The following is a 13,781-nucleotide window of genomic DNA, read 5'->3' as shown; positions in this document are numbered from 1 at the left end:
CACTTTGAGGGTTTTTGTTTTCGTTTTTACAATCAGGCAGTGTATAACTTTTATGAAATCTCCAGGATTTGTGGGGGCCCAAGAATGACTCCACCTGTGCAAGCTTTTTTTTTTTTTTTTTTGCTTTTTTTGAAAACTGAGGCTACCATTTTGGTTTGCAGTGCAAATAATTCAAGCTGCAGCATGAGAAGTCATGGGTTAATTGCATTCCCTGATCACCTAGCTGTCAGCTAATGCTCAGTTATTATGCACAACTACAGAAGTTAAAAACGGCACGAAAATTGCTACCATACCTATTAAATAGGTGGAGTCGGAAGCAAGCAGTTCCTTCCGAATAATTCATCTGACAGGCTTCTACAGCATTGAGAGATGTGTGGAGCCGTCATTGCCCCAAGCTTCCATTGCCTGGATTTACTAAATTGCTAATATTGTTCTAAGCAGTAGAGATTATGACAATTTATTATTTTCTTTGAGAATTCTACCCAGTGGCGTTATACTTGGCATTGAAGGGATCGCTTTGAAAAGCTTGTGTGTTTGTCCCTTAATCATTGTCAAGCTATTATCATCCTTCTAACTTTTCATTATAATGTAAATAAAGACTTTAACCATGTTGCTACTAATTTGGTTTCATTAGAGTCCTGTGATAGTTGGGTAAGAGCTGTGCATCCACTGCTGTTACATCAAACCCCCACATATATAGGGAAATATATTTCCTTTTCTTTAGGCCCTGTTGTGCACCAGTGATGATGATGTAGCATGCACAGCATACCCAATAAGGTACCTCTGTGTGAAATGCTTCACACAGCACATTGTTGGGTTATGGAATTCACTTAAACAAGATGTGGTTGGTGATGGCCACCAATTTAAGCTTTAAAAGGAGATTAGACAAATTCATGGAGGATAAGGTAACCAATGGCTGCAGCTGAACACAAGTTCTAGGATCAGATGTACCATGTTACTGATACCAGGAGAGTTCTATTGCACTCATCTCCTGCTTGTGGGCTTCCCATAGGCCAGTGGTGTCCAAACTTTTTTCAAAGAGGGCCAGATTTGATGAAGTGAAGGGCTGTGAGGGCCGACCAAAGGGCCAACCAAAGTTGTTGAACTTTATTTAGGATTGAAGTCATTGACCTTTTTATGATTTTACCCCAAAGGAAATAAACGCCACTGGGGCCCAGATTAAATCAACCGACGGGCTGGATCAGGCCCCCAAAACAGACTTTGGACATGCCTACCTTAGGCATATGGTGGGCCCCCTGTGGGAAACAGTAAGCAGGGCTAGATAGGTCTTTGGTCTGATCCATCTGGGCTCATGTTCACCCAACTTGACAGTCTCCTAAGATCCCTAGGTCCTTTCCACATGTACCGTGTTTCTCCTAAAATAAGACGGGCCTTAAAAATAAGCCATGGCAGGCTTTTCATGAGTAGAATAAATATAAGACATACCCCGAAAATAAGCCATACCGGGTAGTGTTGGGAGCAGGTCTGGATGGCGCTTCCGTTACGATAGAGGAAAAGGACGATGCCTGTCGGTGCAGCGCGAAGCCCCGACCCAGCAGGACCCAGAGAGAGGTGAAGCCCTGGGACCCGGCAAGAGCCTCAACGCGCGCCACGCGAAGCCCCAGCAGGAGCTTTGGTGCGCGCTGTGCGAAGCCTCAGGACCCGGGAGGACCTGGCAGCAGGCTCAGCGGGCGGCGCGCAGAGCCGCAGGACCTGGCAGGAGCCGGCAGCAGCTTCAGCCACGCCGCATCGCGTGAAGCCCCAGGACCCGGCAGCGGGCTCAGCGGGCAGCGCGCGAAGCCGCAGGACCCGGCAGCAGCCGGCAGCAGCCTCAGCCGGCTGCGTGAAGCCCGGGACCTGGCGGCGCATGAAGCCGCAGGAGCTTCAGCTGCATCGCATCGTGCGAAGCCGCAGGACCCGTTAGCAGCTGGCAGCAGCCTCAGCCGGCTGCGTGAAGCCCGGGACCCGGCGGCGGGCGAAGCCGCAGGAGCTGGCAGGAGCGCCGCATCGCATCAAGCCGCAGGAGCCGGCAGCAGCCTCAGCCATGCCGCATGAAGCCCTGGGACCCGGCAGCAGGCTCAGTGGGTGGCGCAAGAAAGCCCTGTACCATACTTAATAATGCTGTACCCTACTTAGGTAATAAAAAAATAAGACATCCCCTGAAAATAAGCTGTGGTGTGTTTTTTTGGAGGAAAAATTAATATAAGACGTGTCTTATTTTAGGAGAAACACGGGGGTACTACTGGCAAGCCAGGTGTCTCCCACCCTATATTTGTCCATCTAATTCAGACATCCCCAACCTGCAGCCCTCCAAATGTTTTGGCCTACAACTCCCATGATCCCTAGCTAACAGGACCAGTGGCCAGGGATGAATTGTAGTCCAAAACATCTGGAGGGCTGAAGGTTGGGGGTGCCTGATCTAATAATTCCTGCCCAAGATTATTTCTACCTTACATTTGTCCTTACTGAAATCAAGCTGTTGGTTCTGGCCCAGTTCTCAAATCTGTTTAGGTCATATTGAATCCTAATAGCCATCCAAAGTTGTATAGACATTTTCTCATCCTAGGGTAGCTCCAGGGCCGAGGACTGTGTAGTTTCTCCACTCCCATTTCTCTGTTTAGCTGTCTCCAACTTGTCTGCCTTTCCTCTGCTTTCTTTGCTGCCTCTGAGGTTGTGGTAAGGTTGCCGCTAAACCTCAGTTATCTGCTGGTGCTGCATTTGTTGATACCGCTGCTTGCCTCTCTCCGTGCATCCCACCTTAAGCTTTTTATGTGTTTATGCCCAGCTGTGTTAGATCTGGCGAGAGACAGTGGTTAGGGCTTTACCAAGTTGCTCTAAGTATCCTTTCACTGGTCACTGTGCATTGCACAGAAGCTACCTTATCTGAGATTGCTCAGGCAAAGGTGGTTTTAGGAAACAAAAAGAGTCCATTCCAGAGAGCTACTTCCTGAATAACCGATATGCCTTTTAAATTGGCAATTAAAGCTTTAGTCAATTTTAATTACACCAATTAATCTGTTAAAAAGCTTGTAGCCTACAGAATATTTATTCCAACGACATGAAGTCTAATATGCCTGCCACAGTAGTGCAAGAGAACAGAGGTGCACATTGACTGCCTCTTAGATCTGGAAAATCACAGTATTGTCAGGACACAAGGTCACAAACATGTATCTAAAGAAATTGTAAAACAAATCAAAGGAAAGAGATGGAAACTATGTAGCTGCCTTTTTTATCCCATTTGAATGTGCTTTTCAACAAGTTACCGTAATTGTTGCTGTATTTTAGCTATAGTGTTTTTGTTTTACTTAGCATGTATATCCTCTGATGTTGCATACGGAGTGAGTCATGCATCAAGGGGGAAACGTTTTAAAATCCAATTTAATGCAATGTTTCTTTTAGTGTTTCCTTTCTTTTCCTTCTTCATTTAAAATTTAACTAATTCTTCCCCAAGTAGACAAACAGCCAACAAATTAAAAGTTTTCATTCCATTTTCATCAAAGATTTAGCAACAGATGGGTCAGAGAAATGTCTTGTTGCTAGGGCATGTGTGCCTTTGCAAAACCAAACAATAACGTTTCTAATGATGTACAGCTTGCCGAGTTGTGATCATAAATAATTGAAACAAAACAGCTGTTCTCCAATGCAAGACATTCCATGAGGAAAGCAGCATTGCTATCTTTTACAACAGGGGTTATTTACTTACCCCTTTGCGGTGAGCTTTTCTGTCATTTGGCCTAAGATACTATACTATAGATTAAAATATAGCTTTTGATATTGCTGTATTTGCCCAAAATACTTGGGGGGGGGAGAGATATTTTTCGAAAGCCATTCCTGAAAGTGTACTGAGCAAAAGTATATGTATAATTATGCAAAAACTATTATGTATAATTGCAAAATTATACATTTTGCAAATGTATAAGAATTATCAACACTTAACAACAATAGGAAATAAACTAGCTCAGGGATGACCTGCTGGAATGCCAAATCTAGCCACTGGAGTGATTTTATATGGTCCCTGGTGACTGTCAAATTTGAATCCAGTATGTTTACCCACAGCTTGAAATCATAGAATCATAGAGTTGGAAGAGACCACAAGGGCCATCCAGTCCAACCCCCTGCCAAGCAGGAAACACCATCAAAGCATTCTTGACATATGGCTGTCAAGCGTCTGCTTAAAGACCTCCAAAGAAGGAGACTCCACCACACTCCTTGGCAGCAAATTCCACTGTCGAACAGCTCTTACTGTCAGGAGGTTCTTCCTAATGTTTAGGTGGAATCTTCTTTCATGAAAGAAGCCTTTAAGTTGTAGGAAGATATTTTCACACTTTAATGCCCCATCCCTCTCTTGCATTTTATATGTAATGTGTAGATAAATAGGAACCGCTACAGCGGGAAGGTAAATGGCATTTCCATGTGCTGCTCTGGTTTGCCAGAAGCAGCTTTGTCATGCTGGCCACATGACCTGGAAGCTATACGCCGGCTCCCTCGGCCAATAATGTGAGATGAGCGCGCAACCCCAGAGTCGGTCACGACTGGACCTAATGGTCAGGGGTCCCTTTACCTTTACCTTTTTAGATAACATATAAATGCTTGTATTTGAATGCAAATACCGTACTATACATGAGGATGTGCACTACATTATGGTGAAATTCTTACCACTACACAAAAACAGCTTTATTATGGAGTCTGGAAACTTCTAAGGCAACCATAAATGTACTTCTGGCCCCCAGAACACTATTATAAGTAGCTCCCAAGGATGTAAAGAGGCTAGCATTCCTGGGTTTGTGTTAGTGTGAAAGAGAGAATATTATCATAGATGAGTTATCAGTTTGGCCACATGTCATAAATGGAGCATGAATGTAATAATTGTTCTCCATAGTAAAGGCAATTTATTGCTGAAGATTAATTTCCCAGAGAGAGAGGTTCTGAATATGAATTTCATGGCTGCTTGTTAGACAGGAGTAGGTTCTTGCCAAATATTTCAGAAGATGACAAATTAATTGCTACTAGGTTTTTAATCTCAGAAAGGTGATTCACAGATAATAAATCTGAAAGATACCTTAACCATGGATGGCAAAAATCTGTCAAGTTCAGCCTTATTTACATACAGACTAAATATGTAGGTTGGGATGGGAAAGCACAATGAATTTTCTTCTCCTACCTCTCCACCCCTAGTATGAGTTCCATGGAGGGTCCTTGCTTGAAGAAGGCATCTGTAGGAATGTTTTAAAACATGCATAAAACAATATAAACATATCTGGAATCTCATCAATAAAGATTAGTGGGGGATATTCACCTAAAAAGGGCTTCTGTTTGAGAAATGGGGCTTTCTCCTCTTCTTTCCCATGAGTACCCCCTGAAATTGATTCAAGGAGAGGGTTGGGCAAACCCCCAGAACATTGTGCAGGGGGAGGAAGATAATTCTCTGTGGCAAGCTGCAGTGCAGGACATGTAATTCGATTTAGTGAAATTGGTTGTGGGGTCCTCATTTCTGTGTATTATCACTGAAATCTCTGTACTGTATATTTGTTAGCAAATTTGCATTAGCCCTGCATTCCTCTCCTCCAGTTTGTGAATGTGTTATTGTCACCCCTGGTGGATGGGTGCTGCTTGCTTTTTTTTTTTAACCCGAGCATAGTACTTTATAATATACATAATCAATAATCATTGAGCAGCCCCCTCTGGCATCGTATTATTTATCTTTGACCTGGAATTCCATTTGCTTGTGGCGAACCAGGTATGTGAGGGCTGTTTGAGGGGGCCCTCAGCAAAGTGGCTTCTGGGAGGGGGTCACTTCCAAGTTGGTATCCTCTAGGTCAGGTTCAAATTCAGGCAAATGGGCAGAGCTACAAAGGTTCATGTTACCTTTGTTCACTAAGGTAGTTTCTGTGCAGAGAAACAGGAGCCATTATTGGAATTCAAGAACACATTCCAGTGAGGCAAAAACATCTGGGGTATGAAGCAGGCCCTGTAAGTAGTGATACTAAGGGGGTGTGGTGTGGTCATATTTCATGCCTGGTGTCAGTATGACGCTGTCTAGTACCCAGTGAAATAAAGGAACTGAAGCACATCATCACTGATTCGCCCCACCCCTGGTTCAAATAAACAAATGAAATAAATACATGTTACTTTTGAGAGAAGAATACCGACATTTATTTTAGTGACAGAGTTTTGCACTCATTACTATGTTATCTGGGAGATTTAATCAAGCTGCAAAATTTAGTGTCGTTCTTGTTCATCACGAACGCAATTTCGACAGGCAATTTGCAATGACTCTTCATATTAATAAATCTTTTGAGATTTATATGCAGAGATAAATGCATACTGCACTTCTTTTGCTCTTTGGGAAAATGGTACTAGAAAAGAAGAAAGCAATCTCAGCAATATACCATATTTAAGTTTCCTGAGTGACTGCACCTGACTAGCATAGTTCTGGGCATGCTCAGTGATATGCATGAAATAAAACAAGATTACCTTTGTAAATTTCAGAGCTTCTTTACAATTTGTAAAGAGGTATTAAACAAGACTACATTTCCATGGAGACAAGGTGGACAAGTGCCAGTTTTTACCTATAGTAGGACTCATAGTGTTGCTCTGATTATCTGGATTAATATGGGGCTCAGCTGCAGGACAGAAGTGCTGACCCTCCTGCTGCCAAGTTTGACATTTTAATGATACCTGCTTTTTCATTTTGGTTTATCAAAAGCTGTATTGAAATTATGCTCTGGCAAGTACGTATCTCAGCAGAAATATTAGGATATACCCTAAGTATGAAGTATATTTCATCATAATCTGAAAGGGGGCATAGGGATACAATCAGAAAGCTTGTACAGATAACTAAAATACATCCATTTGGCTTTCCTACTTCTGCAACTCAAATGAAAGAGATTGACTAATGAGGTGGAGCATTATCCATATGGAGGAAGGTTCGAGAGGTTGAAGTTTCTTAAATTAGAAAACATTAAGCCTAAAGAGGAACATGATGATAGTGGCTTATCAATGGCAAAGAGAGAGTGAATAGTGGAGATGTTATCATAGTTGGATCTAGGGGAGCGCAACTGTTGTCGTCACACCAGGTGCAGAGCTTCTGGGGCACTGCAGCTATGACATCCAACGGAAGCCAAGAGGTAAAGGAAGGATGCACAGGGCTCCACTGAAGTATGAGACACCAAGGTCCGCCAGTTATGCTATTCTATTTTGTTTTAAATGCAAAAGCACCTAGTGGTACAATATGGTGGGAGGTTTAGGACAAAGGGATCTACTACATAATTAATAGAAACAGTAGATTCTGTATATTGGATGCCTTAAGTAAACAGATAAATAGGTAAAATAAGACAACCTCTGTTTTTTGCTCCACCACATTATTGCCAGGTTTATTGCCTCTGAAAATTTCATGAGATATTCTAGAAGCATCTGGTTGGCCACTTTCAAGAAAGAGTGTTAGAATGTATCTACAGTGGTACCTCGGTTTATGAACACAATTGGTTCCGGAAGTCTATTCATAAACTGAAGCGTTCATAAACTGAAGCGAACTTTCCCATTGAAAGTAATGGAAAGTGAATTAATCCGTTCCAGACGGTCCGCGGAGTACTCAACCTGAAGCGTACTTAACCCGAAGCATGGGTGTAATTGGTTGCGGAAGTCTGTTCATAAACTGAAGCATTCATAAACTGAAGCGAACTTTCCCATTGAAAGTAATGGAAAGTGAATTAATCCATTCCAGATGGATCTGCAGCGTTCGTAAACCGAAAATTCATAAACCGAGGTGTTCCTAAACCGAGGTTCCACTGTATATTCACACACACACACACACACACACACACACACACACACACACAGAGAGAGATATATATATGCGCAACCCACTGTCTTTGTTCTCTAAAATGCACATCCCATATGCATTTTAAGCAAAAAAATTAATGCATTGAGAAGTGATGGGAATCTGCAATATGGAAGAGGCAGGGAGAGAGAGATTGGGGAAATGCCAGTGATATTACTTCTCTCCGACTTTTCAGGCACGTGTAAATGTAATCTCTCTTCCTTGCTTTTTTTTTCAGGTTCTGCACTTTTCATCCAGCTTCCACACCCTATTCAGGCACCTTGGGGGAAAAAATCTGTTGCCTTTCCCTGCTTGTATGTCCATTACAGACTATTCACTTCCCTAGGAACAAATTGAAGGTAAGTCTTTAAATGAGTTGCTCATGTTTAATGCAGGATTACATGAACTGTGAGTGATAGGAAACAAAAGGCAAAATCTGTATAAAGATGCTTTTGCAATGCTTTTCACCTGCTGTACCTCGTTACTTGCACACACACGGAATCAGTTAAAGAATGAAAATAGAAGAGTGTGTCAACAAGTAAAAAAATAGATGTGATCTAATCTCACATTTTGCAATGTCAAAAAGTCAACTATATAAATTTTTGTAGACATCTGAATGCAGCCCTGTTTCAGGAAGCTGTTAATGTTTGATTTGTTTGTTGGTTTTGTTTGTATTCTTGTTGGAAGCCACCCAGAATGGCTGGGGCAACCCAGTCAGGTGGGCAGGGTATAAGAAATATTATTATTATTATTATTATTATTTTATTATTATTATGAAAGTGATCTATTACTGTATGCAAAAGCTTCCACTGGTGCTTGTTAAATGTGTAATTTGGTACTTAATACTGCATATGCAGGATTTCTTTTTGAATCTAACTTACATGCAAATTATGTTACCATGTTTCATGGCCTTAAAGAGCCAGATTTTGCAATCTCTGAAGAAATGAACTGTTAAACAAATACAGTTAGCATCCAAATACACAAGTCAAATGACCTCGTTTGCTGTGTTACTCGGTATCATCCTAGCTTCTTGGCTTCAGTAGTCACCTTTCATATATGTTCCCTCCGACCTCTCACTTTAATGTATCTTCAGTGTTAATGTATCTTCAGTTGACCCTAGTAAAAGCAATTAAAAGACTGCCAGTTAAAGTTATTTCAGAGGGTGAAGGCAAATAACCCTAGAAGACTTATAGCAAGGAAAGAGCTTGAGCTGAGGCTGTTTTCTGTATGGAAGACATATAACAGGAATGGTCAATTAGAAATGTTAGTTCTGTCCGTGGCATCTTCAGTTTACCTCAGCCTTGGTCACAAATACAGAAAATATTAATTTAATGACTCATTGTGGTGTGAATCAGCTACCACTTAGATCCCAGACATAAATTAATAAGCATGCCAATTAGACTTATTCTCATTAAAGTTCTTCTGGATTGAGGATGTAGTTTTCTAAAACATAGTTTTCATATTGTGTTCTTTCCACTTTATTAGATGAACGTTTATGTGGCACTGCACCAAGTGAAGATCCCTCATGTTTGCCTCAGTTCCAAGTACAGGTTTTCTCTTAAACAGGATTTAGTCTAGAGCAGGCATCCCCAAAATTCGGCCCTCCAGATGTTTTGTACTACAATTCCCATCATCCCTGACCACTGGTCCTGTTAGCTAGGGATCATGGGAGTTGTAGGCCAAAACATCTGGAGGGCCGTAGTTTGGGGATCCCTGGCCTAGAGTGTACATTTCTTCCAGTAACTAAAAGCATCTCCAAAAATGAGACATGCTCCTTGGCTGAGCCTAATATTAGACTCTTGAGGAAGCATTTGATTGTTCCCTGTGAGAACAGGATGCTGGACTACTGTAGATGGGCCATTGGCCTGAATCAAGTTCTTATGTTCAGCCACACTGCATATATGTTGCTGTTTCTGAACCACCTTCAAAGGCAGACCCACATGGAACCTTGTTGGCCTACTTAGCTTAATTAGGAACTATAGCCCTGTTGGATTACAAGCTTTGGATGCAGAAGATCCCATTTTCTGTCCCTCATGTATTCACTTAAAGAGATGAAGTAGTAGGATGATGCGAAAGATGTCATTTTCTTGAGACCCTGGAGAGCTACAGTCAAGTAGGCAATGCCAAGCTAAATGGACAAACACTTTGACTTTGCATAGGGCAGCATCCTATCCCTGTTTCCTCTGCCTAAGGAGTATTGTATCTGGGCAGCCAGGCAGATGCTTCCTGTCATGTGTTATAGTTCTAAAATTAAGCTCCCAATATGCTGCAAGGATAAATAAATAAGATGGCCTGCCAGATTCCCTTTTGGTTTTTGCACAAGATGTGCAACCTCTTACTCTTTTTTTACAGAGGTCAAGTTTAGTACAATGTTTTAGAAAAAACTAAACAAAAGCTTCACACACTTCCTCTTTGGATGATCTACATAATTTTTTATTTTTATAATCAGAGATTTTGTGTTTTGGGTTTGCTATGTCAGTTGCAATCCTACTTGTACGTGCATAATTTGTGCTTCTCTAACTCCAAGGGCAAAAAGGAATAGGGTGCTCATCTGTGCTTCAAAATCAAGTCTATTTAGACCTCCTTATGCCCTTGAAGCTATGATTAAAGCAAGCTGGATTAAAAGAAATGGAGGCCGTGTGCAAAGTCCTATTTTGGTGCTTCATATGCCTCAGACCTATAAAACTATTGTAGGTCAACTTCCCCCCCTAGTGTAATAGAAGTCAGGGCTTTGAAATGAGGTGCTGCCAATCCTGTTCATGTGTATTATGGAGCTCCAAAAGCTTTGGAACAGTTTTGCCTCTAGTGTAGTCTGCTGAGCTGGAGAGCAAGCAGCAGCACAGCATAAAAGGCAAGCAGGTGTGCTGACCTTACTCATTGCCCTGATCAAGCCTCCATCCCCATCTTGCCTCTTTCCAGCAGTGTCACAAACCTAGTTACTTGTTCTAGTTACAGGTAGGTAGCTGTGTTGGTCAGAGTCGAAGCAAAATAAAAAAATTCCTTCAGTAGCACCTTAAAGACCAACTAAGTTTTCATTTTGGTATGAGCTTTCGTGTGCATGCACACTTCTTCAGATACACAGATACACTAGTGTAGTTAGGTGCTACTGAAGGATTTTTTTTATTTTGCTAGTTACTTGTGTTCGTTGCAGTGCCTATGTGAAGGTTGGTCATCCATCCATTATTATCATTTTCAACATGCCCATGCCCACACAGACAAGCCTACAAAAATGCATCCATAAGCACATTCCCTTCTTTCTTGTGCACTCCATCCTGCCCTATCCCTGACATCTTTTGCAACACCTACAATGCTACCCATCTTCTCCTCTGTCTTGTACTATCCAGTCTGGATTATCGGTATTTCATGATTTTGCTGTTTTATATTATTTTGATCGATCGATTGCATTTTTATTGAGGTGTTCACTTATAAGTTTCAGTAAACTTTCTACCCGGTACATAGTGTGGAAAATATGATAACATATTTTGCATAACAGACTTGTAGGTTATTGGAAATGCTCTGGGCCTTCGCACAGCATGACACTCAATGGTTGGCAATAAGGACATAAATGAATGGCCTTTAATGATCAGGAGTTACACCAAGCTTCTAGAAATGGTGATGAGTGCAAACCAATCATGATTGAATAAGCAGTATGGATGGAATTTTCTGATAATTTCAATGTTGAGTGCATCCAACTGATTTTTTTTTAATAATTCCCATCTTGGAATTAGAAGATTGGAAGTGAAAGGTTTGGGGGTTTTTTTACTACTACTTCTAAAAATATGAACAATTATTGCACATAATTGCATATTATGTGTATTGTTATCTGTAAGCTACAGACTCCAGGTTTCCTAAGGTAACTGACACATTAAAAATGCATATAACTATGCATATATATTTAAATGCTTATGTATTGATACTTATAGAATTATGCTGCATAAATATGACACCACATGGGCCTTGACTCATTCATATGTATTATACATATGATATATGTATTCTTGTGTATAGTTTTGCATATAATTATTCAGACTTTTAAAAATCAAGGAATTCATGAGTGACTCCAACGTAAGCACATGCTCAGGGACACAAGAGGTAGTCTAATTGTGGGCAATGCTTTATCAACCCAGATCCACCAAATTCCATGAATATTTTTTTAAAAGATTTTTCCTCCATCCCTAATCATCGCTGCATCTGAAGCTTTATTCAAAAAAAATTTTTTGCGAATGGTTATTACCTAATATGCTAAAAGAAGAAGGCTGAAAACCAAGTCATCTTGAAACAATACTGCAGTGGGTTAATAACATATGAGCATCTTGCAAGGCATGAACATTAGGGTTGGATGTCAAATCACATAAATCTTCTGCACAGTGGCATCTAGAAAGAGCAATACCCATTCCACAAACAAGAGAGGATGGGGCTGAGCTAAGAAATTAGAAATTTCAAACACCATTATATGAGGACATGGAGAGAGAGGGAAAAGGGGATATGTACACAGGCAATGGTATTCCAGTGGAATTTTGCAGGAAGAGTATGGCCACACAAAGGATATGATTTGGTTTTTTGTAAAGTGTTGTATTGACAAGTATTTGTCATCACACAGAAGCTATTACAATAGTATGGCTTCGAAATTTAAAAAGAATAAATTTGTATAGTTAACCAGATTTCATTGTGCATTGCAATAATGTTTAAATAATATTTAAACAGGGCACATTTTTGCAATCTTGTGCATATTAGGAAAACTGAAGAGAAGATTGTTGGAGCTTTAAAAGTTTTGCATGCATATATCATGCCAGGCAACTTGGATAAAAGAAGTCAATGAAAACCAATTAACTACAGACTGATTAAAAGGCATTCCCTTACCTCCACCAGATAATTATAAAGTCTAGTAGTCATTCGGTAAATCTTAAGTGCATCTATCAAGCCACCACTGCAAAATAAGCAAATAGACACCAGTATTTTGTTACCTTTTACTCCAATTCTGTTGCATCAAATTTCTTATTTTTATTTACTGAAATGTGCATAATTCAAAAGGGTACATTAGAAGCTGGTTCACAGATGCATTGTCATCACTTAATGATTGTATTAATTTGTAATTTGCATGAGTCAATGATCAGCACAGATCCATACCGTGTACAGAACTTTCATACCATGTCCTGTGCTGTCAAACATAATGACTGAGTCAGTTGCAAGTGACCAAGGGATGAGAAACAGAGGAATATATATGCTGGTGATGACTTTTAAACCTTTAAATCAGGGGTGGGGAACATCCAGTTTTGTGAGCTAATATCCTGATGATACGCATCTTTGTTTCTTTGTAACATTTGAATCAGGAGAGGCTTTGCCTTTCCTAAACTGGTGCCTGGATACTGCCATGCGTTGGATGAAGGATAATAAACTGAGATTGAATCTTGACAAGATGGAGGCCCTGTGGATGGCTGATTCCCAAGTCTGGGAATTAGATTGTGTACCAGCTCTAGATGGGGTCACACTGCATTTGAAGTAGCATACTTTGGGGGTGATCCTAGATTGACTGTCATTAGAATCCCTGGTGATGTCAGTGTCTTGGCATGCCCATAATTAATTTGTGCATAGTTTTGCCATGGTGATTCATGCATTGGTAACCTCCCAATCAGACTACTTTAATGCACTGTCATTGGTTCTACCCCTGTGCCTGGTTCGGTAGTTGCAAACAGCATAAAATGCAGCTGCTAAAGCAACCAGATTTGCCACAAAATCACACCAGTTCTGCGCTGGGTGCCTATTAGCTACCAAGCCAAGTTTGATTACCATATATATATATATATATATATATATATATATATATATATATACATGGTAAAGAACCCCTGACAGTTAAGTCCAGTCGCACCAGTCGCAGACGACTCTGGGGTTGCGGCGCTCATCTCGCTTTACAGGCTGAGGGAGCTGGCATTTGTCCACAGAAAGTTTTTCCGGATCATGT

At 40.9% G+C, this 13,781-nt stretch overlaps 1 protein-coding gene across 9 annotated transcripts in view; it reads left to right on the top strand.

Moving 5' to 3' along the window:
* Positions 1 to 13,781, top strand: part of SULF2 (sulfatase 2) — a 294,763-nt gene that overhangs the window by 68,007 nt on the left and 212,975 nt on the right. For 8 of the 9 annotated variants that reach the window (XR_009557953.1, XR_009557954.1, XM_035124105.2 and 5 more), the window contains one exon: positions 8,058 to 8,178. The gene's annotated coding sequence lies outside the window, so the exon portion shown is untranslated. Of the gene's footprint in view, positions 1 to 8,057; positions 10,879 to 13,781 lie in introns of those variants that run through there. The other variant, XR_009557952.1, reaches the window with a different exon arrangement.

The sequence above is a fragment of the Zootoca vivipara genome, chromosome 7 (assembly GCF_963506605.1).
Source record: "Zootoca vivipara chromosome 7, rZooViv1.1, whole genome shotgun sequence".
Classification (NCBI taxonomy): domain Eukaryota; kingdom Metazoa; phylum Chordata; class Lepidosauria; order Squamata; family Lacertidae; genus Zootoca; species Zootoca vivipara.
The sequence above is the reverse complement of the archived record's forward strand: the minus strand, read 5'-3'. Positions and strand labels throughout refer to the sequence as shown.